Raw genomic sequence first — 22,814 nt, forward strand, 5'->3', positions numbered from 1 at the left:
CAGTTATCTTTTGATTTCTTTGACTCATTGGTTATTCAGGAGCATATTGTTTAATTTCCACATATTTGTGAATTTTCTAGTCTTTCTGTTATTATTGACTTCTAGATTTGATTGTAAAAGATACTTAATATGATTTCAAGCTTCTTAAATTTGCTAAGACTGATTTTGTGGCCCAATGTTTGATCTATCCTAGAGAATGCTGTGTGTACACTTGAGAAGAATATGTATTCTGCTGCTGTTGGATGGAATGTTCTGTATATGTCTCGTGTTCATTTCCTCTATAGGTTATTTAAGTCTGCTGTTTTCTTACTGATTTTCTGTCTGGATGATTTATCCATTGTTGAAAATGGGATATTGAAGCCCCTAATACTATTGTATTTGTGTTCATTTCTCCCATCAGTTCTGTCAATATTTGTTTTATATATTTAGCTGCTATAGTATTGGGTGCATATATATTTACAATGGTTATATCTTGATGAATTCACCCTTTTATCATTGACCTTTGTCTCTTATGACAGTATTTTACTTAAAGCCTATTTTGTAAAAGATCATTTTATATATTTATGGTTCCATTTGCATGGAATATCTTCTTATATCCCTTCACTTTGTTTGTATGCGCCCTTAAAGCTCTAGTGAGTCTCTTGTAGGTAGCATCTAGTTAGGTCTTATTTTTCTGTTCATTTGTCTGCTTTAATCCATTAAGCCACTCTGTATCTTTTGTTGAGAGAATTTAATCCATTTGCATTCAAGGTAATTATTTTAGGTAAGGACTTAATACTGCCATTTTGTTAATTGGTTTTTTTTTTTTTTTTGGTTGTTTTGAAAATCAATTCCGTCCTTCCTTCCATCCTTTTTCCTTCCTTCCTTCCTTTTCTCTCTCTTTCTTTCTTTTTCTTTCTTTCTCTCTCTCTTTCTTTCTTTCTGCCTTCTCCTCATTTCTTTTTATTTTTTGCTGTCTTCATTTTTGACTCAATAATTTTCATTTTTTTTTCTTTTTTGCTTCTAAAAAGAAAAAAAAAACAGGATACATGTGCAGAACGTGCAGATTTGTTACATAAGTATACATGTGCCATGGTGGTCTGCTACACCTATTGACCCATCCTCTAAGTTCCCTCCTCTCACCCCCCACCCCATAACAGGCCAGGGTGTGTGTTGTTCCCCTCTTTGTGTCCACATGTTCTCAGTGTTCAACTCCTTCTTATGAGTGAGAACATGCAGTGTTTGGTTTTCTGTTCCTGGGTTAGTTTGGTGAGATTGATGGCTTCCAACTTCACCAACTTCATCCGTGTCCCTGCAAAGGACATGATCTCATTCCTTTTTATGACTGCATAGTATCCTATGTTGTATGTGTACCACATTTTCTTTATTCAGTCTATCATTGGTGGGCATTTGGGTGGGTTCCAAGTCTTTGCTATTGTAAATAGTGCTGTAATAAACATACATTTGCATGTGTCTTTATAATAGAATCATTTATATTCCTTTGGGTATATACCCAGTAATGGGATTGCTGGGTCAAATGGTATTTCTGGTTCTAGATCCTTGAGGAATCACCATACTGTCTTCCACAATGGTTGAACTAATTTACATTCCCACCAACAGTGTAAAAATATTTCTATTTCTCCACAGCCTCGCCAGCATCTATTATGTCCTGACATTTTAATAATGGCCATTCTGACTGGTGTGAGATGGTATCTCATTGTGGTTTCGATTTGCATTTCTCTGAGGATCAGTGGTGTTCAGCTTTTTTTCATATGTTTGTTGGCCATGTAAATGTCTTTTTTTGAGAAGTGTCTGTTCATATCATTTGCCCACTTTTTGATGGTGCTGTCTTTTTCTTGTAAATATGTTTAAGTTGCCTATAAATTCTGGATATTAGACCTTTGTCAGATGGGTAGATTGCAAAAATTTTCTCCCATTCTGTAGGTTGCCTCCTCACTCTGATGATAGTTTTTTTTTGCTGTGCAGAAGCTCTTTAGTTTAATTAGATCCCATTTGTCAATTTTGGCTTTTGTTGCAATTGCTTTTGGAGTTTTTGTCATGAAGTCTTTGCCCATGCCTATGTCCTAAATGGTATTACCTAGGTTTTCTTCTAGGGTTTTTATGGTTTTGGGTTTTACATTTGAGTCTTTAAGCCATCTTGAGTTAATTTTTGTACAAGGCATAAGGAAGGAGTCCAGTTTCATTTTTTCTGCATATGGTTAGCCAGTTTTCCCAGCCATTTACTGAATAGGAGATCCTTTCCCCATTGATTGTTTTTGTCAGGTTTGTCAAAGATCAGATGGTTGTAGATGTGTGGTGTTATTTCTGAGGTCTCTATTCTGCTCCATTGGTCTATATGATTGTTTTGGTACCAGTATCACGCTATTTTGGTTACAGTAGCCTTGTAGTATAGTTTGAAGTCAGGTAGCATGATGCCTCCAGCTTTGTTCTTTTGGCTTAGGATTGTCTTGGCAATGCGGGCTCTTTTTTGGTTCCATGTGAACTTTAAAGTAGTTTTTTTCCAATTCTGTGAAGAAAGTCATTGGTAGCTTTATGGGGATGGCATTGAATCTATAAATTACCTTGGGCATATGGACATTTTCATGATATTGATTCTGCCTATCCATGAGCATGGAATGTTCTTCCATTTGTTTGTGTCCTCTTTTATTTCGTTGAGCAGTGGTTTGTAGCTGTCCTTGAAGAGGTCCTTGACATCCCTTGTGAGTTGGATTCCTAGGTATTTTATTCTCTTTGAAGCAATTGTGAATGGGAGTTCGCTCATGATTTGGCTCTCTGTTTGTCTGTTATTTGTGTCTACCCTTGTGACATAGTGAAAGAGAAACCCAGTTACTGTAGCCTTGTAGTATAGTTTGAAGTCAGGTGGCATGATACCTCCAGCTCTGTTCTTTTTGCTTAGGATTTTCTTGGCTATTTGGGGTCTTCTTAGATTCCATATGAAATTTAAAATCGTTTTTTTCTAATTCTGTGAAGAATGTCAATGGTAGTTTAATGGGAATAGCATTGAATCTATAAATTACTTTGGATAGTATGGCCATTTTCACAATATTGATTCTTCCTATCCATGAGGATGGAATATTTTTCCATTTGTTTGTGTTCTCTCATTTCCTTGAGCAGTGGTTTGTAGTTCTCCTTGAAGAGGTCCTTCACATCCCTTGTTAGCTGTATTCCTAGGTATTTTATTCTTTTTGTAGCAATTGTGAATGGGATTTCATTCTTGATTTGGCTCTCTGCTTGCCTATTGTAAGTGTAAAGGAATGCTTGTGATTTTTGCACCTTGATTTTGTATCCTGAGACTTTGCTGAAGTTGCTTATCAGTTTAGGAAGTCTTTGGGCTGAGATGATGGGGTTTTCAAACTATAAAATCATGTCATCTACAAAGAGAGACAACTTGACTTCCTCTCTTCCTATTTGGACACCCCTTATTTCTTTCTGTTACCTGATTGCCCTGGCCAGAACTTCCAATTCTATGTTGAATAGGAATGGTGAGAAAGGGCATCCTTGTCTTGTACCAGTTTTCAAAGGGAAGGCTTCCAGCTTTTGTCCATTCTACATGACATTGTCTGTAGGTTTGTCATAAATAGCTCTAATTATTTTGAGATATGTTCCATCAATACCTAGTTTATTGAGAGATTTTAACATGAAGCGATGTTGAATTTTATCAAAGGTCTTTACTGCATCTATTGAGATAATCTTGTGGTTTTTGTCTTTGGTTCTGTTTATGTGATGGATTATGTTTATTGATTTGTGTATGTTGAACCAGCCTTGCATCCCAGGGTTGAAGCTGACTTGGTCATGGTGGATAAGTTTTTTGGTGTGCTGCTGGATTCGGCTAGCCAGTATTTTATTGAAGGTTTTTGCATGGATGTTCATCAGGGATACTGGCCTGACATTTTCTTTTTTTGTTGTGTCTCTTCCTGGTTTTGGTGTCAGGATGATGCTGGCTTCATAAAATGAGTTAGGGAGGAGTCCCTCCTTTTCAATTGTCTGGAATAGTTTCAGAAGGAATGGTACTAGCTCCTCCTTGTATTTCTGGTAGAATTCAGCTGTGAATACATCTGGTCCTGGGCTTTTTTTAGTTGGTAGGCTATTAATTACTGCCTCAATTTCAGAGCTTCTTATTGGTCAATTCAGGGATTCAAATTCTTCCTGGTTTAGTCCTGATAGGGTGCACATGTCCAGGAATTTATCCATTTCTTCTAGGTTTTCCAGTTTATTTGCATAGAGGTGTTTATATTATTCTCTGATGGTAGTTTGTATTTCTGTGGGGTCAATGGTGATATCCCCTTTACCACTTTTTATTGTGTCTATTTGATTCTTCTCTCTCTTCTTCTCTATTAATCTAGCTTGTTATTTATTTATTTATTTATTTATTTATTTATTTTTAAAAAAACAGCTCCTGAATTCATTGATTTTTTTGAAGGGTTTTTCGTGTCTCTATTTCCTTCACTTCTTCTCTGATCTTAGTTATTTCTTGTCTTCTGGCAGCTTTTGTATTCTTTTGCTCTTGTCTCTCTAGCTTTTTTAATTGTGATATTAGAGTGTTGATTTGAGATCCTTTTAGCTTTCTGATGTGGGCAGTTAGTGCTATAAATTTCCCTCTTAACACTGACATAGCTGTGTCCCAGAGATTCTGGTACATTGTTTCTTTGTTCTCATTGGTTTCAAATAACTTCTTGATTTCTGTCTTAATTTAATTATTTACCCTGGAGTCATTCAGGAGCAGGTTGTTCAACTTCCATGAAATTGTGTAGTTTTGTGTGAGTTTCTTAATCCTGGGTCCTAATTTGATTGCACTGTGGTCTGCAAGACTGTTCGTTATGATTTCCATTCTTTTGCATTTGCTGAGGAGTGTTTTACTTTCAATTATGTGGTCGATTTTAGAATAAGTGCCATGTGGCACTGAGAAGAATGTATAGTCTGTTGATTTGGAGTAGGGAGTTCCATAGATGTCTACTAGGTCCCCTTAATCCAGAGCTGAGTTCAAGTCCTGAATAACCTTGTTAATTTTCTTTCTCATTGATTTGCCTAATGCTGACAGTGGGGTGTTAAAGTCTCACACTATTAATGTGTGGGAGTCTAAGTCTCTTTGTAGGTCTCAGCTTGTTTTATGAATCTCAGTGTTCATCTATTGGGTGCATATATATTCAGAATAGTTAGCTCTTCTTGTTGAATTGCTCCCTTTACCATTATGCAATACCCTTCTTTGTCTTTTTAGCTCTTTGTTGGTTTAAAGCCTGTTTTGTCAGAGACCAGGATTGCAACCCCTGCTTTTTTTTTTTTTTCCTTGCTTTTCATTTCCTTGGTAAATTTTCCTCCATCCCTTTCTTTTGAGACTGTGCGCGTCTTTGCATGTAAGATGGGTCTCCTGAATACAGCACATTGATGGGTCTTGACTCCTTATCCAGTTTTGCCAGTTTGTGTCTTTTAATTGAGGCATTTAGCCCATTTACATTTAAGGTTAATATTGTTATGTGCGAGTTTGATCCTATCATCATGATGCTATTTGGCTATTTTGCACACTAGTTGATGTAGTTTCTTCATAGTGTCATTGGTCTTTATGTTTTGGTGTGTTTTTGCAGTGGCTGGTACTGGTTTTTCCTTTTAGTATTTAATGCTTTTTTCAGGAGCTCTTGCAGGGCAGGCCTGGTGGTAACAAAATCCCTCAGCATTTGCTTGTCTGGAAAGGATTTTATTTTTTCTTTGTTTATGAAGCTTAGTTTGGCTGGATATGAAATCCTGGGTTGAAAATTCTTTCCTTTAAGAAGGTTGAATATTGGCCCCCCATCTCTTTTGCCTTGTAGACTTTCTGCTGAGAGATCTATTGTTATTCTGATGGGATTCCCTTGGCAGGTGACCTGGCCTTTCTTTCTGGTTGCCCTTAACAGTTTTTCCTTCATTTTGACGTTGGAGAATCTGATGATTATGTGTCTTAGGGTTGATCTTCTCATGGAGTATCATCTTAATGGTGTTCTCTGTATTTCCTGAATTTGCATGTTGACCTGTCTTTCTAGTTTGGGGAAGTTCTCCTGGATAATATACTGAAGTGTGTTTTCCAGCTTGATTCCGTCCTCCCCATCTCCTTCTGGTTGTCCAATTAATTGTAGGTTCAGTTTTTTTATGAAGTTCCATATTTCTTGGAGGCTTTGTTCATTCCTTTTCATTCTTTTTTCTCTATTCTTGTCTGCATGTTTTATTTCAGTAAGATGGTCTTCAAACTCTGATATCTTTTCTTCTGCTTGGTCAATTCTTCTGTTTTTACTTGTGTATGCATCACGAAGTACTTGTGCTGTGTTTTTCAGCTCCATCAGGTAATTTATATTCCTCTCTAAACTGGATATTCTAGTTAGTAATTTCTCTAACCTTTTATCAAGGTTCTTAGCTTCTTTGCATCGGGTTAGAACATGCTCCTTTAGCTCATCATAGTTTTTTATTACCCATCTTCTGAAGCCTACTTCGGTCAATTCATCCATCTGATCCTCCATCCAGTTCTGTGCCCTTGATGGAAAGATGTTGCAATTATTTGGGGGAGAGGAGGCACTCTGGCCTTTTGGGTTTTCAGCATTTTTTCATTGATTCTTTTTCATCTTTGTGAGTTTGTCTAGTTTTGGTATTTGAGGCTGCTGACCCTTGGATGGGGTTTTTCTGGGGGCCTTTTTGTTGTTGTTGATGCTATTTTTGTCACTTTGTGCTTGTTTGTTTTCTTTCAATAGTCAGGTCTCTCTTCCGTAGGGCTGCTGCAGTTTGCTGGGGGTTCGCTTCAGGCCTTATTCATCTGATTCACTCCTGTGCCTGCAGATGTCATTCAAGGAGGCTGAAGAGCAGCAAAGATGGGTGCCTGCTCCTTCTTCTGGGACCTCTGACCTTGAGGGGCACCAACCTGATGTTAGTAGGATCGCTCCTGTATAGGGTGTGTCTGACAACCCCTGTTGGAGGGTCTCACTCAGTTGGGTGGCACAGGAAGCAGGACCTGTTTAAGTAAGCACTTTAACCCTTGGTGGAAAGGGTGTGTTTTGCTGGGGGGAAACCCACTTGTCTGGGCTGCCCAGAGTCTTCAGAATGACCAGGAGGAGAGGCTAAGTCTGCTGGTCCCCAGAGACTGCGGCCACCCCTCCCGCTAGGGGCTCAGACCCAGGGAGATCTGAATTCTGTCCCTGAGCCTCTGGCTGGAGTTATTGGAGATCCTGTAGGAAAGCCCCACCCACTGAGGAAGGATGGGTCGAGGTTAGACCTGAAGAGGTGCTCTGGCCTTATTCCACAGCAAGTGTGCTGTGCTGTGGGGCCAAGCTAGCCAGCCTTCCTGGCTCCAGCGAGGGAAAAGCGTAGCCTGGAGCTATAGACATAGGTGCCGCCCTTCCCCCCGCCCAGGGAGCTTAGCATGTTAGGCTTTGTAGGTCCCAGTGCTGGCTGCTGTTCCTCCCTCAAGGAGCTCAAATGGCTTAGACAGCAGGCAGCTGCAGCCAGTGCTGGTCGCACCTCCCCCCTGGAGTTCAGTAAGCTTAAGCAGATTCCAGCTGAGAGGCTGTAAGAATCTGCACGCTCTGGGATTGGGACACTAGGCTCTGGTGGTGTGGGTTCATGAGTAGGATCTTCCGTTCCGTGGGTTGCACATTTCTGTGGAAAAAGGACAGTTTCCCCAGCTGGGTATCATGCTCACTCACCACCTCCCTTGGCTCGGGGAAGGGGGTTCCCCTTCCTTGTGTGGTTCTCAGGTTGGCTGCTGCACCACACTGCTCTTTCTTCTCTCCGTGGGTCATGCCAGCCTTCTAGTCAATTTTGATGAGAGAACCTGGATACCTTGGTTGCCAGTGAAGGATTCACATGCTTATTATGTTTTTATAAGAAGCATGGCACTAGCATCTGCATCTGGTAAAGGCCTCAGAATACTTTCAGTCATGGCAGAAGGCAAAGGGGAACCAGCATGTGCAGAGATGACATGGTAAGACAGGAAGAAAGAGAGAGGGTGAGGAAGTACCAGGCTCTTTTTAACAACCAGCTCTTGTGGGAACTAATTCACTCACCTCTGATGGAAGGCATTACTCTATTCTTGAGGTATCCATCCCCATGACCCAGACACCTCCCATTAAGTCCAACACTGCCACATTGGGGATCAAATTTCAATGTAAGGTTCAGAGGGGACAAATATTCAAACCATAGCAGTGGCTCTGATTCTGAGGTGTGGACACATGTGGAGTGGCAGTGAAGTCAGAGTCCAGAGTACAGTTGTGTAGAATGACTATAGGACCTGGAGTGTAGGTAACTCTCAGGGACTGTGGCTCTGGCGTCTGAGACATGGGCACTTACAGTGGAGTCACAGAGCCAGTGGTCTGGAACGTGGGTACAAGTGGAGTGGTCATGACTCTAGAGTTTGGTGGGGTTTGGGAGGTATCATCACAATAATAGTTCCTTTTTGGGGAGATCACAGCATCTCCCTCTCCAGGTTGTTCACAGTGGCAATGGCTCTTGATTACCTCAGTGGTGAAAGTTACCAGCGTCCGTTACAGAGAAGATTCACTGGAAACCATGCTGGCACCTGATGCATGGCTAATACTGATAGCCCCCACCATTCTAGACATCTCTAGATATCTCAGGTGTGCCATTCTTCTCAGTGATTTATTCTGTGTGATTATTCTGGGCATTTTGTTTATTTATTGTTTGTTTTGTTTCATTTTGTTGCATAGATTCTTTTGAACCTTTGAGCAATCCCAAGGATGTTTTTCTTGCCTTTGTAGGGAAAATAAGGCTGATGTCTCCATCTCTGTCATCTTGATGACATCACTCCACATTAAATCTTTCTAAAGGAATTACTTACTGTTTGATTCATACTTCTCAAAAGCTCAAAAGTTCTAAAATAACCAAGAGTGTACACATATTTGTTGAATAAATAATTTGAGACATAATGAGACAGGTCTAAATTGTCTTGAGACTGGAAATGTGTTTAGGCTAAATTATTTTTCAAATATTTAAATGTGTTACTAGAGAAGCTAAATAGGATGTAATTTTAAAAGCTCTTCCTTAATATGCATCCAGAGAGACAGATTGGCAGGTATCCAAAGCTATTTGGTGACTCATGGGGCAGAACTTGTTGCTGAGATTTCTTGATTTAAATATGAGTTGAATATGCCTTCCTCCAGGAGCATTTAGTCACTTAAAAAGAAAAACTGCCTATTTTAAAGTAACTAAAATTAAATATGATTAAATAGAGATATTAGAATTATTTGTTATACTTTGCTAAACTTAAAAGACTTTATGTTTTTCAATTATACTTGTAACCATTAGTAGTAGTATTAGTGGTCTCATTTTACATGGAGATTAAATTGCAATTAGCTCATTTTCATGAAACCTGGGAAATCATTTGGTATATGGATATTTGAAAACTATTTGAAACATTAGGGAAAATCTTGGGCATTTTAATGGAAGCAGAAATCCTTTAATGTTACATAAACCATGTACAAGTATCTCAAATTTTGAAACATGTTAGTATACCTGTTCACTATAGATACTTATTTTTAATTTTTTTTCTTTAACTGAATCTCTCTCTTAATGGTTGGAGAGATGCTTCAAATAGAATTGGATGACATTAGAAGTATTTTTTTTCTCCTGGTTACCATCTTAAAAGGGAAATAGAAACTGAAGAAAGGGGACTTCAGCTATAAAACCAAGGGGGCTGGCTTTATTATATTTTCCTCACTTTTAAAATATATTATTGATATTTCAAGCATTTAGATAGTATTCAAAAACAAAATCAAAATTTGTGTTCCACTACCAGCTTAATAAATAGTACTATGTGCAATTGAAGTCTTCGGTGAATTTCTTTCTGGTAATACCCTCCTCTGCTCCCCAGAAGTAACTATGATCCTGATATTTATATACTTCTCAATCTTTTTTATAATTTCCAGTCTAGACAAAATATAAATCTTTTTTTTTTTTTTTTTTGAGACAGTCTCACTCTGCCACCTAGGCTGGAGTGCAATGGCATGATCTCAGCTCACTGCAACCCCCACCTCCCAGGTTCAAGCAATTCTCCTGCCTTAGCCTCCTGAGTAGCTGGGATTACAGGTGCCCTACACCATGCCTGGCTAATTTTTGTACTTTTAGTAGAGATGGGGTTTCACCATGTTGGCCAGGCTGGTCTCGTACTCCTGACCTCAAGCGATCCGCTCGCCTAGGGCTCCCAAAGTGCTGGGAAAAAATATTATTATACTATCTTGCTTGTTTTTACATGTTATGATTGGAATTGTGATGTATGAGTTCTTCTGTACATTTTCTTCCTCAATATTAAGCTTGTAGGCTCTATGTTGATACTTGTAGCTCTATTGTACTTTTTCTGAGTGAATTTTTTAAAATGCTATTAAAGTGTGATATAATGTAATAAACATGGCTTTTTGTCATATGGAACTCAAATTCTGTCTTATTCCTTATATCTATGTACCTTTAAGAAAGTTATTTAAATGATCTCAGCCAGCTTTAAAAAAAAATCTGTAGAATAAGGTAATAGCACCTTTTTTCTTCCAAATTTTGTTTTAGAACCAGGGGCTACATGGACAGGTTTATTACAAAAGTATACTGCTTCATACTGAGGGTTGGGGTATGATTGAATCCATCACCCAGATAATGAGCATGATACCTAACAGGTAGTTTTTTTGACTCCTACCCACTTCTCCCTCTTCCTCTTATATTCTCCAGTGTTTGTTGTTACCATCTTTACATCCATGTGTACCCAATGTTTAGCTCCCACTTATAATTGAGAATATAGCATATTCTTTATAAAGTAGTCTTGGTATAATGATATAATGGGTGTATATATTTAAACACATATATGTATGTATACACACAAACATATCCACACATATATACAATAATATATGTTAGGAACATAATAACAAATATTAATTCTTTCCCATATTATAATTTTCTTTTCTATCTCCACTTTTTAAAATTAGTTGTGATTGATTACTATAAATACTTTTTATGTAACAGGGACTACTTGTTGGTATTCTGGGATATAAGAATGCAAGGAAAAAAATTTGAGAAAAAACATTCTGTTCATGTCTGTGGTTCTCAGCAGCTTGATGCAGTGAAAGAGGCCTGAGCTATGAAGTCATAAATCCTGGATGTGACTTCCAGCTCACTGGTTCACTGGTTATGTGACTTGACCAAATTACTTAATTTTCTTTTAGCCTGATTTTTCATTGGCAAAATGGAAATAGATGCTACTTAACTGATAAGGGCTTTGTGATGATCAAATTAAATCAGTTTAGTAAAGTACTAAACATTTTTCCAGGCTTATTTATTGTATATGTGTAATGAAGATTAGCAATTGTATATGTGTAATGCAAACTTACCATCACTTTATTAATATGTCAAATATTAATAGAAGTCTTTTATATACATTTACTTATCCACATTTCAGGGCTTTATTTTCCATCTTCTTTTCACTGTGCACTTTCAAACCCTGAGTTATTTCATGGACTTCCACAGCTTAAGCAGTTCTGGACACTAACAAACCAACGTATTCAGCTACAGACTCATTATCCAATAGATTATTGGAAATTTTATGTGCCTAACTCTTCATCTTCCTAGTTTACCTCTCCTTTGTTAAATCTAAAATTATTTTCTCATATCTCTCCATATTCTTGTAATACTTAGTACTACTACTCTAGTGTTTAAATATCTCTAAAATATTTTCCTCACCATATCCTTACATTTGCCTTGTTTAGGCCCTCATCACTTCTGGTGGATTAGAAATGATATTTTATTAAATGTATCCCTTGCCCATGCTTATGGCATCATTCCCCTACAAAATCTGGCCATATTACTCTCTTGGTGAAATCTTGAAATATTTCTGTTTCTGCAGAATAGCATCAAACACCTTAACAGCGTTGAAGTTGTCCTATATAATCAATATTTTAACAGTTTTTAAAAGGTCTATATAAATCAGATTCTATATAATTTTGCCCTATCACCTGATAAATTGTGCATTGTATCCAAAGTTCTCATCATAGAGAAACTTGAGTTTCTCAAAGCTTGTCATGTAATGTCCTCCCTCCCTCCCTACAAATGCATGTGTTGTTCTCTTTCCTGGAAATGCCTTCAAGCCTTTTCTTCCAACACTAAGCCTTGAGAGAAAATAAATTAATGTTTCTAAAGTCCTTACTGTATCAGAAACTGTGTTAAGTAATGTAAAGACATGGTAATAGTTGAATTTCCTAATAACTCTATGAGGTTGACAAGATCTCCATTTTAGAGATGAAGAAATTGAGGCAGGATTTAAACTCTCATTGGCTGACTCCAAAAACTGTATTTTTAACAATTGTGCCCTAAATAATTTATTTAATTCTCACAAAAACCTAAAGAGAGATAGATATTTAAGTTGATTTTTACATGATAAAACTGATGCTCTTGTAGTATGAATGGTGTATCCTAGTCATATAGTTAAATTCAGCAAAGCCTAAATTTAATATCAAATTTGACAAACATTAAAGCCCACATTGTTTCCATTATAAACCCCTGTGTCTTTAAATATCACCCCTTCCCTCAATGAATCATTTCCCAATGCTCCCATGGGTAGATGATAATGCCAATGTTTCCTCTGCTGATATGCCTCGTATAGTGGAATAAAATAAGAATAATTAACATTTACCTAGCAGTTATTTTACATATAGACACAGTTCTATGTGATTTAGTTAATTATCTAATTTACATATCTCAATGAGTATCATAGCGACCGTGTGCATTACTCTCCAACAGTGTGGTGGCCTGTTTTCCTTATGAAAGTATGAACACCTTGGAGGCAACAACTGACTGATACATATTTGACTTCCTAGCATCTAATGCAATTCCTTGTGTGTAGAAGGTACACAATAAATATTTTTAATTAAATGAATGGGCTATGTTAGAGAGTGTTTATGTTATTGGTAGGACACAGAGAGAAAAGTAGAAAGCATGCCTTAAATCTTAGAGAACAAATAAAATCTTCTCCCACAGTACTTATCCCTTGAACTCAGGAATGCAGAATCTTTGGTAGGATGCATTCTTTTCCTAACTTGTCATGGCATTATTTTTTCTTATATTGGAGACAAATTATGCATTTTCCAAATGACAGTAGTCAGTTAGACATCTTAATAGATATCACAGATTTATACCCAAATTTGCTTTGATTTATACCCAAATTTTGATTTATCTTATTGACCCCATTCATATTATAGAGTTCACTCCTTATTTTACATGCACTATAAAATTCAAAATATTGGGAAGCCTCTTGATCTGCAAAGACATCACATTTGTCTAAAGTGGCCATCTCTGTTTTCCATCCATTTGGAAAGATCGTTTAAGTGTTTTTCTCAGGCATAGCCAGACTTCTGAAAAATGGAAATTGGCTCTTTATTACGACCTTGTCTTTGTTTTATCTGAGAGTACAATTGTCTACTTTTCCTCCATCATTTCCATTCAAGGCTTACTTGCTGCATCTTTTCTTTGATTTCCTCAGGATTTACTATCTCCATAGTTTTCCTCATGCCATATATTTCTCTGCTTTGCTGGATTCTAATGTTCGTCTGTTCTAGGATGATGACAATGATGGTGATGATGATGAAATGATGATGATGTGTGTGTGTATGTGTGTCTTTGTGTGTTTCTCATCTCTGTCTCCATCTTTAGACAATTGAATCCTGAAACTTAACCAAGCAGATGCAAACTTGCAGTCTTTGTTTCAGAGTTGGCTATGGAGATTTGTATGTAAGAAAAGATACTGGCTTTCCTTCCACTCACTGAAGAAAGAGGGACTAAGCTAATGCTCTTCCCGGCCACCTGGTTATGCACTGTTGAATCATGCCATTTTAGGAAACTGAAATTTCTAATTCTTACATTTGTAATTATCGTAGGTTATGGCAATAATTTAGATTTCCTAAATTATTGTACTCCATATAACCTTGTACCTAATAAATTTCAAAATATTCAAATTTCTAGTTATAAATAAAATGCTCTTTTTATAAGAAATTGCTTCCATATATGATTAAATTGATAAAACTTCTGTGATTTTTCAAAATGTCTGAGGCCTTTAAATCTTCTATTTAAGGAATAAATAATATTACTCATAGAAGAGAGAAACATTATAAAACAAAGTCTATGTAGTTTACTTGAAGTTTATTAGCTTGGTGACAATACCTGCAAATATGAAAATAGAAGCTACACAGGGCACAACAAAACATTGTGGCACATGGAATACATAATAGACAAAGGAATTGGATGGCTAATTTCTCAGACAGCCATTTGGAATGTTTTAGCATCTTTATCAGTCAAGTGCAACTGTCTTCTCTATGGCTCAGCAGGGATTGTGCTTCACATGCACTTCAACATCTCTAAAGTCTGCACCTATTGTCATCAGCACCCCTACTACCTTCAAGGGCTGATATCAACTGCTATTGATTTATTGATGAAAATAACCAATGATGACACCACCAAAGGTGAATAGCTCCCTACAGCATAATTATCAATTGGCAAACTTTGGTTTAACTCTGACAGTTATTCTGTACTCTAACCCTGAGTAATGAACTTGAAGGTTTCACTTTGATTTTACAAATGATCAGGTGGAATGACATAGAAATATGAATTGTGTGTGTGTGTATGTGAGAGAGTGTATAAAACAAGGCTTTGGGAAGACATGACTTTAGTCATCTCAGTGACCTTAATAACATCATGTTCAGTCTACTTTTGGTGGAAAAATGAGGCTTAATTGGTTTTTATATCTAAGACACTTTGAAAAATAGACAAGCATTTTATACATATATGTATTTACTGGTTTACATGAATCTCCCATCCTAGTATTTTTGCAAATACTGTTATGACATTTTTAAATGCTACCTTTGTTTTCCCTTGATGAATATTAGCAAAATTAAATGTACATTTTGTTTTAAAGCCTGCTTTTTTTTTCAGGCAATGAAAACAATGTTGTGTTCTTAGAAGCTTAAATTCTAAGAGCAAGAGCTCTCAGAACCTCTGAAACACCCAGAGTAAAGGTGCTTATGTTCCAAACTAATTAATATTGATGAACACATGTACCCATATTGATGATTTTTAAGAGAAACTCCTTCCACATTTTTGAAATTAAAAATTAATTATTTGTAAATTAAACTTTTGTAAAAAATGTCATTCAAATGAGCCCAGGTAAAAATCTCCATATTCTATAGCCACATATTTTCTCTTTCTTTCATTTATTTATTTTCTTAATTTTCATTTAGCCTTGTTGATGTTCCAGAAGTGATAGCAAAAAGCCAATTCTGTATATCTCACTTATAATGTAAAATATTCAGCCTAAATTTGCAGAAAGTATATCTTTTGAATAAAAGACAGCAGATGCTGTAGCATTTCTGCCAAAGAAGGAGTCCAGTTTAAACATTCTGCAGTATGCAAATGTCATCTCCTCTATGTGAATGTTTTCCCCGAGTGGATGTTGCAGGGTTGGAGGCTTCTGCCTATGATTTAGGTTGTAATTTTATTTGTGGAAATAAACCAATCGTGGAGCTCCAATTGTCTTGGCGGTGAGGTGATCAATAGCCCATTACTGGATAGAACAGCGACTACAGGAAGAGCATTGAAGATTTTAATGCATGAATTATGCATGCAGCGCTCATTCTTTAGTCTCCGAACAGAATGACAGGGTTTGTGAAGTCGCCTCAGATAGTTTCTTGCATTAAGTGACTGCAGTGAAATGCTTAATATTTTCAGGCATAGAAGCAGCATTGACTCGGGCCAGCCAAATTTGGAAGATGTAAATCTCCCAGCTCACAGCATGGAATGCTTTATTTGAAAGTATTGCTATGTAGACAGCCGGCTTTTCTGTCATCTAACCTGCTCTCCCCAGGTTGGCTGAAGGATGGGAGCGGCTGTGCCTGCCTGTGAGGTCACAGCATGAAGTCCTTTTAACTTGCTTTCTGCTGCAGGAGAGAGGCGTATTGTGGTATAACTGTTGCTGTATTTATTCAAATGGACAATTTGCAATAGATATTATGCCCAGGACAACAGATAAGTCAACACATAAGGTAAGTCCAAGGTTTTTTTTATAGGTTAGGTAATTGTAAACTAGAATATGCTGAGTTAGGATAATGGTGATGCCATATTAGTAAGGTTGACTCAGACCTTAGTATTGCAACGCCAGCATCAGGACTCTCAATTGTTACGTCAAATGAGAGGTAACTTTCTCTATTTGATAGTATTGGACCATAGGGTATTTTATCTTGCATGCAAAAGCTTTCCAAGAATGTACTAGAGCTCGAATGTGTAGAAGACTGCAAACTGGGGAGGGGCAGCAGGAGAATGAGCTGAATCGATAAGTGGAAATTACCTCCTTGTGGGGAAGTTTTAGCACGGCTGTGGCATCGCATTGGCTCAGATTATTTCCTTAATGTCAACATTTTCAAATTCTAGTAAAAGATGTGGGTAGACACCAGAAATGCTCAATCCTTCTCCCAGAAGCAGAGGAGAGCACCGAGGTACTCAAACTCAAATACTGTGTTGCATGCAAATGGAGCAGATGGAATTAAAACAATTTGGACTAGCATGTCCTTGAGGGAAGACCTTGCTGTCAAACAAAACCATTTGACTTCTACCTGTGGTGGTTTGGTTTTGTTTTTCCCTCTTGTCAAGAATGCCTTACTCCAAAATGTGTGGATAGATGACATGTTGTGATATTTACCCAAAAAAGAGTTTTATTTCTTGGCGTTTTAAAAATAACCCTTATACAATTATAGGACCCACTACATAAGATCCAAATAAAATTTACAAAAACTCCATAAAACTGAAAAACACAGTACTATATGAGTATATTTGTCAGAAATCATTGTTAATTAAAGTTGCTTGCTTAAATATCATGGCAAATGATTAATTCCTAAACATTTCTTTAGGATGAGAGAACACAATTAATAAATATAAAGCAAGAGACACTAGATAAGTAAAATTCTTCAAGGATACTTTTCAATTTACGTTACTAGTGAATATATATTACTAGTGAATATATATACTAGTGAATTTATATTACTAGTGAATATATATGCACACACATACATACATATATACTATAATTCACAGTTTATAAAACATAATATATGCACTATAATATATAGGTATATCTACTTCCTCGTGTATGTTTATTGACACTGTTTTTAAAAGTGTGTTTGCTAAATCATCTATCAAGACCAAGAATAGATAAGGACAAGTATATTTTGGAAAAAAAAAGCATCATTTTTTTTTTTAAAAAAGAAAGAAATTTAGAGTAATGATGATAATAAGAGCACAGGAAAACTACATTTTATGCATTTCAATTCTGCTACAATGTTGCTGTATTATTTGGGTTTCCTGTTGTCCAGGCGTTGTGCACAGAACTCCCAGCATTACAGAATGGTTTAAATCTTCAAAACTGATCTAGCTTAGGTATAAGAGGAAACTCACACCTGAAGTTTTTCCTTAGGGAAGGGAATAAAGGAAGGAGATATTACTACCTATATATCTTAGAGGTCTCCTGATGCTGAGTCATGGTGTTCAGTTCTGCTCAAATGCCTCCTGGCTGAGGTGGCTGATTAATAGCTAATAAAATGGAATCTAGAGGAAAATAAGAAAGAATGGAGGGGGGCAGAAACTTAAAGATAGTTATTGCCTAATGACACACACTAAATTCTGAGTAATAAGTAGAATGGCAGTGCTACTTGTTGGATCTGGCTGAATTGACAGTAGGAGAATAAAAGCTCCTGTGCTGGGTGACACGATCATAGCAGTAGAATTAATGGCCTAACAGGGGGAGAGTGTATAAACAAAGGGATTCAAGAAGCACTGCCCTTATACTTATCTAAACCTCTCTGTCTTCTTTCTAGTCTCAACCCAAGCCATTAGTCAATCTCATTTAAAAGACGTACTGTTCAGATAAAGAATAGCTTCCGGATCATGTAAGGAAAATCTGGAATAAGATGTGCTCAGTTCCTGCTTCCCACAGGGGTTATAATTAATTTTTATAGGCTATCAATTGGGAGGAACCAACAAAAAATCGATGAGAATTTTTAAATATCTTCTTTGGTATATATGAGGCACCAAAATGAGTTTAGGTAGTGATTGTTATGGCAACATATAATCGTATTAGATATAATTGGAAATGGAGACTGAACGTATTACAAAAATATATATTAAAAAGGAAACAGGGCAAATGGAATGAGAGAGTACTGAAACATCAAACATAAGATTTTGAAAGAAAAATGTAGTTAAATTTTAGTTGATATACATTATTAGTGACTCAAAATCAATGTATAAAAAATTCTGAAGTAACAGGTTTACTAATATAAGGGTTTATAATTTCTTTAAAAATAAATTTTAAAGGTGACTTAGAGTGAGAAATAATTGACAATAATATTTTAAAGTAGAAAGGTGTAATATTTCTTATAGGGAATAAATACTGATAGAGCTAAAATATATTTGTACTTATGTTGTAATAAATTGAAGTAGAAATCTCTCTATATATATTGAGAGAGAGGGAGAAAGTATAGTGTATATATACTCTTTATCTGTCTACCTATCTATCCAGTTTTCTACTTAGTAACTACCATAAGTGATCTGTAACTACCATAATCCTAAGTGGTAGTTACACATATATATATATATACACACACACACACACACACAAAATATATGAAATATATATACTGTAAGTTAATATATAGTATAGTATATATATTTACAGTATATATACTATAAATATATACAATATATACAGTATATATACTATACATATACTATATATACTGTATGTATCTAGTATACTATATATACTATAAATATATACAGTATATATACTATAAATATATACAGTATATATACTATAAATATATACAGTGTATATACTATAAATATATACTGTAAATGTATAGTATATATATTTACTTATAGTATATACATATACACCTATAATTAAATGTATATACTATATTTACTTAGGATTGTGGTAGTTACAGATTACTTATGGATGATTAGGAGGCCTACAAGTATTTGAAGAGAGGTAATATACCCATTTTCAACAAAGCAAGCTAATATGAAAATTGAGGAAATCAGAGCTTATGTTTAGAGAACAAGAAAATTTCCCATAGGGTGCCTCAGTAAACAGTCCTGATGAGTTGCAAGCTTGTGAAATCCACAGAAAACTTTTGCAAGTATGAATCTACAACAAAGAGTGATTGTTGGGAGATATCATCTTCTTTTCTCTCCTATTCGAGAAAAATGATTAAATTGGTTCCCCCTCAAAACTTTTTCCCTGAGTAATTAGCATACAAAACATCTTTCTTTCAGATATGCTCTTAAGGGTTGACTCTGAGGAGTGCCTCAGTTTAATATAGCTTCATGGATGCTTCACCAATTTATTCCCTCTTACTGTAAATATACCTTTTACTCCACTTTCATTGTTCATCCATCTCTTTCTTCTCACAAGACAACTCAGTGCAATAAGGAAGCATTTATTAAGGATCCTCTTGTTTGGTTTTGCTAGGTACTCTGGTTTTGTAGATGCAAAAGAAGATGAAGGGCCTGTGCTTTCAATGGGAACAAACAAGTCAAATGCAGGGGGAGAAAAGATGAAACATAAGAGCACCCAAAAATATTTGGTAAAACGTTCTACTGTCATAGGAGAAATGAGGAATTATGCACAACATTTTTTAAATGGCACCTGGAGGAAGAATATGCATAAAAGTATGGAGGCTAAAATTAATATTATATATTTTAATGTTGGTACTGAAACAGAGGGATTGGATGGGTGGTGTAGTTGAGAATAAACAAGGTGGGGGCAGGTTATTAGGAACTTAGCCACCAGAATAACATGTTTAGACTTGACTTAATAGGCAGTGAACACCCACAGACATTATTTAATCTCACTGGAGGCATTTAATGATAAAGAAGTATCTGACTCCTGAATCAGATAAATTCTCAGCATTTCTTTTTAATGGCTGCTAATCCTAAATTAAATAGTCATGCACCACATAAATACTTTTTGATCGCGTATTTGACAGTGGTCCCATGAGATTATCATGGAGCAGAAAATTTCCTGTTGCCTAGCGATAGGGTAGCCCTTGTAATGACAAAGAGCAACACATTACCTTTTATCTATGTTTAGATATACAAATACTTACCATTGTGTTATACTTGCCTACAGTATTCAGTACGGTAACATGCTGTTCATGTTTGCAGCCGAGGAACAATAGGCTATGCCATGTAGCCTACGTATGTAGCAGACTAGACCATCTAGGTTTGCGTAAGTACACTTCGTGATGTTCCCACAGTCAAAATCACCTAACTGCTCATTTCTCAGAATGTATCCTCATAGTTAAGTGATGCATAACTGTATTGTATTAACCATGTCTTTTATTTTCTGTATTCTGATACTTTAGCTTTGCAGACCCTGGAAGGACCACCCTTCCTAGGTGTTAGCTGATTACTGGAGTTAGTATACAACTTGCCCCTGAGTACACTTTTCAAATGCCAACCAACCAATCCAGAGCCCCACCACTACAACCACCTTCCTTATCTGGGCTCTCACACTCTGGGCCACTATCCACTTGGCTAATCACCCCGGGGACACGTACCAGACAAGTGACAAATGAAATTTTTCAAACTAGCCAATCCTAAACACTTACCTGCTCCTGTTCATTCTGGTGAAAATCACACAGTTCCCCTCTCTCCCTCTGCCTGCTGACCAGCCCCAGTTCTTCTCCATGTTCCTCCTCATGGTGTGCTGTGCCATTTGCTCTGGTGATCGGTGGGTTTAACAAGTTATCTTTTTTTTTGAGATAGAGTTTCATTCTGTTGCCCAGGCTGGAGTACAGTGGCACAGTCACGGCTCACTGCAACCTCCTGGAGTGCAATGGCACAATCTAGGCTCACTGCAACCTCCACCTCCCAAGTTCAAGCAATTCTTCTGCCTCAGCCTCCCAAGTAGCTGGGATTACAGGCATGTGCCTCCACATCTGGCTAATTTTTGTATTTTTTAGTAGAGATGGGGTTTCACCATGTTGACCAGGCTGGTCTTGAACTCCTGGCCTCAGGTGATCTGCCCACCTTAGCCTCCCAAAGTGCTGAGATTACAGGCGTGAGGCGCTGCACCTGGCCAACAAGTTATCTTTTCAATGACAGTTGTCTCCAGATCTGTTGTCCTTAACAAACCTAAATAATAAAACCTACATTAAAATAAACATTTAAAAATCTTCTAAATTTTAATACAAACTAACATAAATAGAAATATTATATTCCCAGGACATGAAATAAATTAGCCAAGTCTTTTTTCTTAAAAAAAAAAATCATCACCTTTTTTACTAAACTGTTAACTTATTTTGAATTTAAGGATAAATTCTGAGTGAATCTCCTATAAAAATAAGCTTAACTATTTTCCAAGTTGTGGTTGATAAAGGGAGGGTATATCCTCTAGAAATATGAATGGGCAATTAGAAGTTTTCAGTCTTATGTCAAGATACGTAAGTCTAAAGTTTTAAATATTTTCCTGAGATTGCTTTAACTTGTAGTATGTCATATCTACTGCATGGAAACAAGCATTTACTTTGTCAAACAACGAAATCAATGCTGAGGGAAAATGCTATCTTTATACTACTTGAATATAGAAATGTTGAAACTGTAACTACCAAATGCTAGTTTTGTTTACATAATGTCTTTAATATCTGATGAGGAACTACACTACACATCCTAACAAAAAGAAATTCTGTTACATTAAGCCACAAATTGAATTGAATTGCACTCTCTTGAGAACAGTGTCCAAGGAGAGATTGTTAATCAGTGAATGCAAAACTTTAGAACAATGAACCAAATGCAATTAAGCAGAAGACTAACAAGAATTAGACCACACAGAAAACCGTGCTTTGAAGAATATGTATCACAAGATATTGTCTTTTGGTGGTGCACTCCATTATTTTAAAACACCATCACTGAAAGAAGAGAACAGTAAACGATTTTAAGAGGTAGAATAATTCAAATATTAAATGCATGTTTGATTTTTACGGCCATTAACTGCCCTTTCACCTGTTCTACTCCTAGATTGCTTTGTAAGTTATTACTGTAATCGTAATAGCCCTTTGGGAAATAAACTTTTGAAAAACTCAAGTGGCAAATTGATGACTATTTAGGTTGGGAATAGGTTAGAAAAGATACTAGTCATGATAGCAGATGGAAGGGCAGCAAGGTAGGTGGCTGGGAGGGAATCTGGAGGCGGAGCTGTGCCAGAAAGAACATAGGAATTTAAACAGATGGAAGATGATATATCAGTTGGCAGGGAGAGCCGCTGGGTGACAAGCAGAAGAATCTATTGAAGAACTGGGTGGATAGGCAGCCAATAAGTGAATTAGATGAACCAGTAATAAAAGAAATAGATCAGTATGAGGGCACCCAAGCTCCAGAACAAATAGACAAGAACAATAGAAAACAACTACAATTTGTCCCTTTGCTTGAACCTCAGGAAATGACTTTTATTATAATCTTTTAAAGTGCTTAGAAGTGATGATGAATAAATGATGATAAATAAGATGATGATCATCTTCTATAGAAGGAAAATTTTAGTATAAAATTTAAGGATGCTTACCACTAAATAAATATATTCTATAAAATTACTATGAGTATACAATTTATTTTATGTCCTAGTTTTGGATTTCCTATAAATTGAGCTCTGGCCCTGCCTTGGTTAATGTATGAGGCTATGGGGACCTGGCTGGAAAATAATACTGATGCATAGTAGAAGTGGAGAATAAGAACTTTAATTCCTTTCAAAAAAGAGAATTTACCAGACTATG

The 22,814-nt window shown here is 36.5% G+C and overlaps 1 protein-coding gene across 4 annotated transcripts in view; it reads left to right on the forward strand.

The window, feature by feature from the left end:
• CNTN1 (contactin 1) overlaps positions 1 to 22,814 on the forward strand; it is a 382,939-nt gene that overhangs the window by 120,019 nt on the left and 240,106 nt on the right. Inside the window, exon 1 of one of the 4 annotated variants that reach the window (XM_063672631.1) lies at positions 15,919 to 16,037. The exons of 2 other annotated variants lie outside the window; for them this stretch is intronic. The gene's annotated coding sequence lies outside the window, so the exon portion shown is untranslated. Of the gene's footprint in view, positions 1 to 15,918; positions 16,038 to 22,814 lie in introns of those variants that run through there. One more of the 4 variants, XM_063672630.1, reaches the window with a different exon arrangement.

This window comes from Pongo pygmaeus, chromosome 10 (genome assembly GCF_028885625.2).
Source record: "Pongo pygmaeus isolate AG05252 chromosome 10, NHGRI_mPonPyg2-v2.0_pri, whole genome shotgun sequence".
Lineage (NCBI taxonomy): Eukaryota > Metazoa > Chordata > Mammalia > Primates > Hominidae > Pongo > Pongo pygmaeus.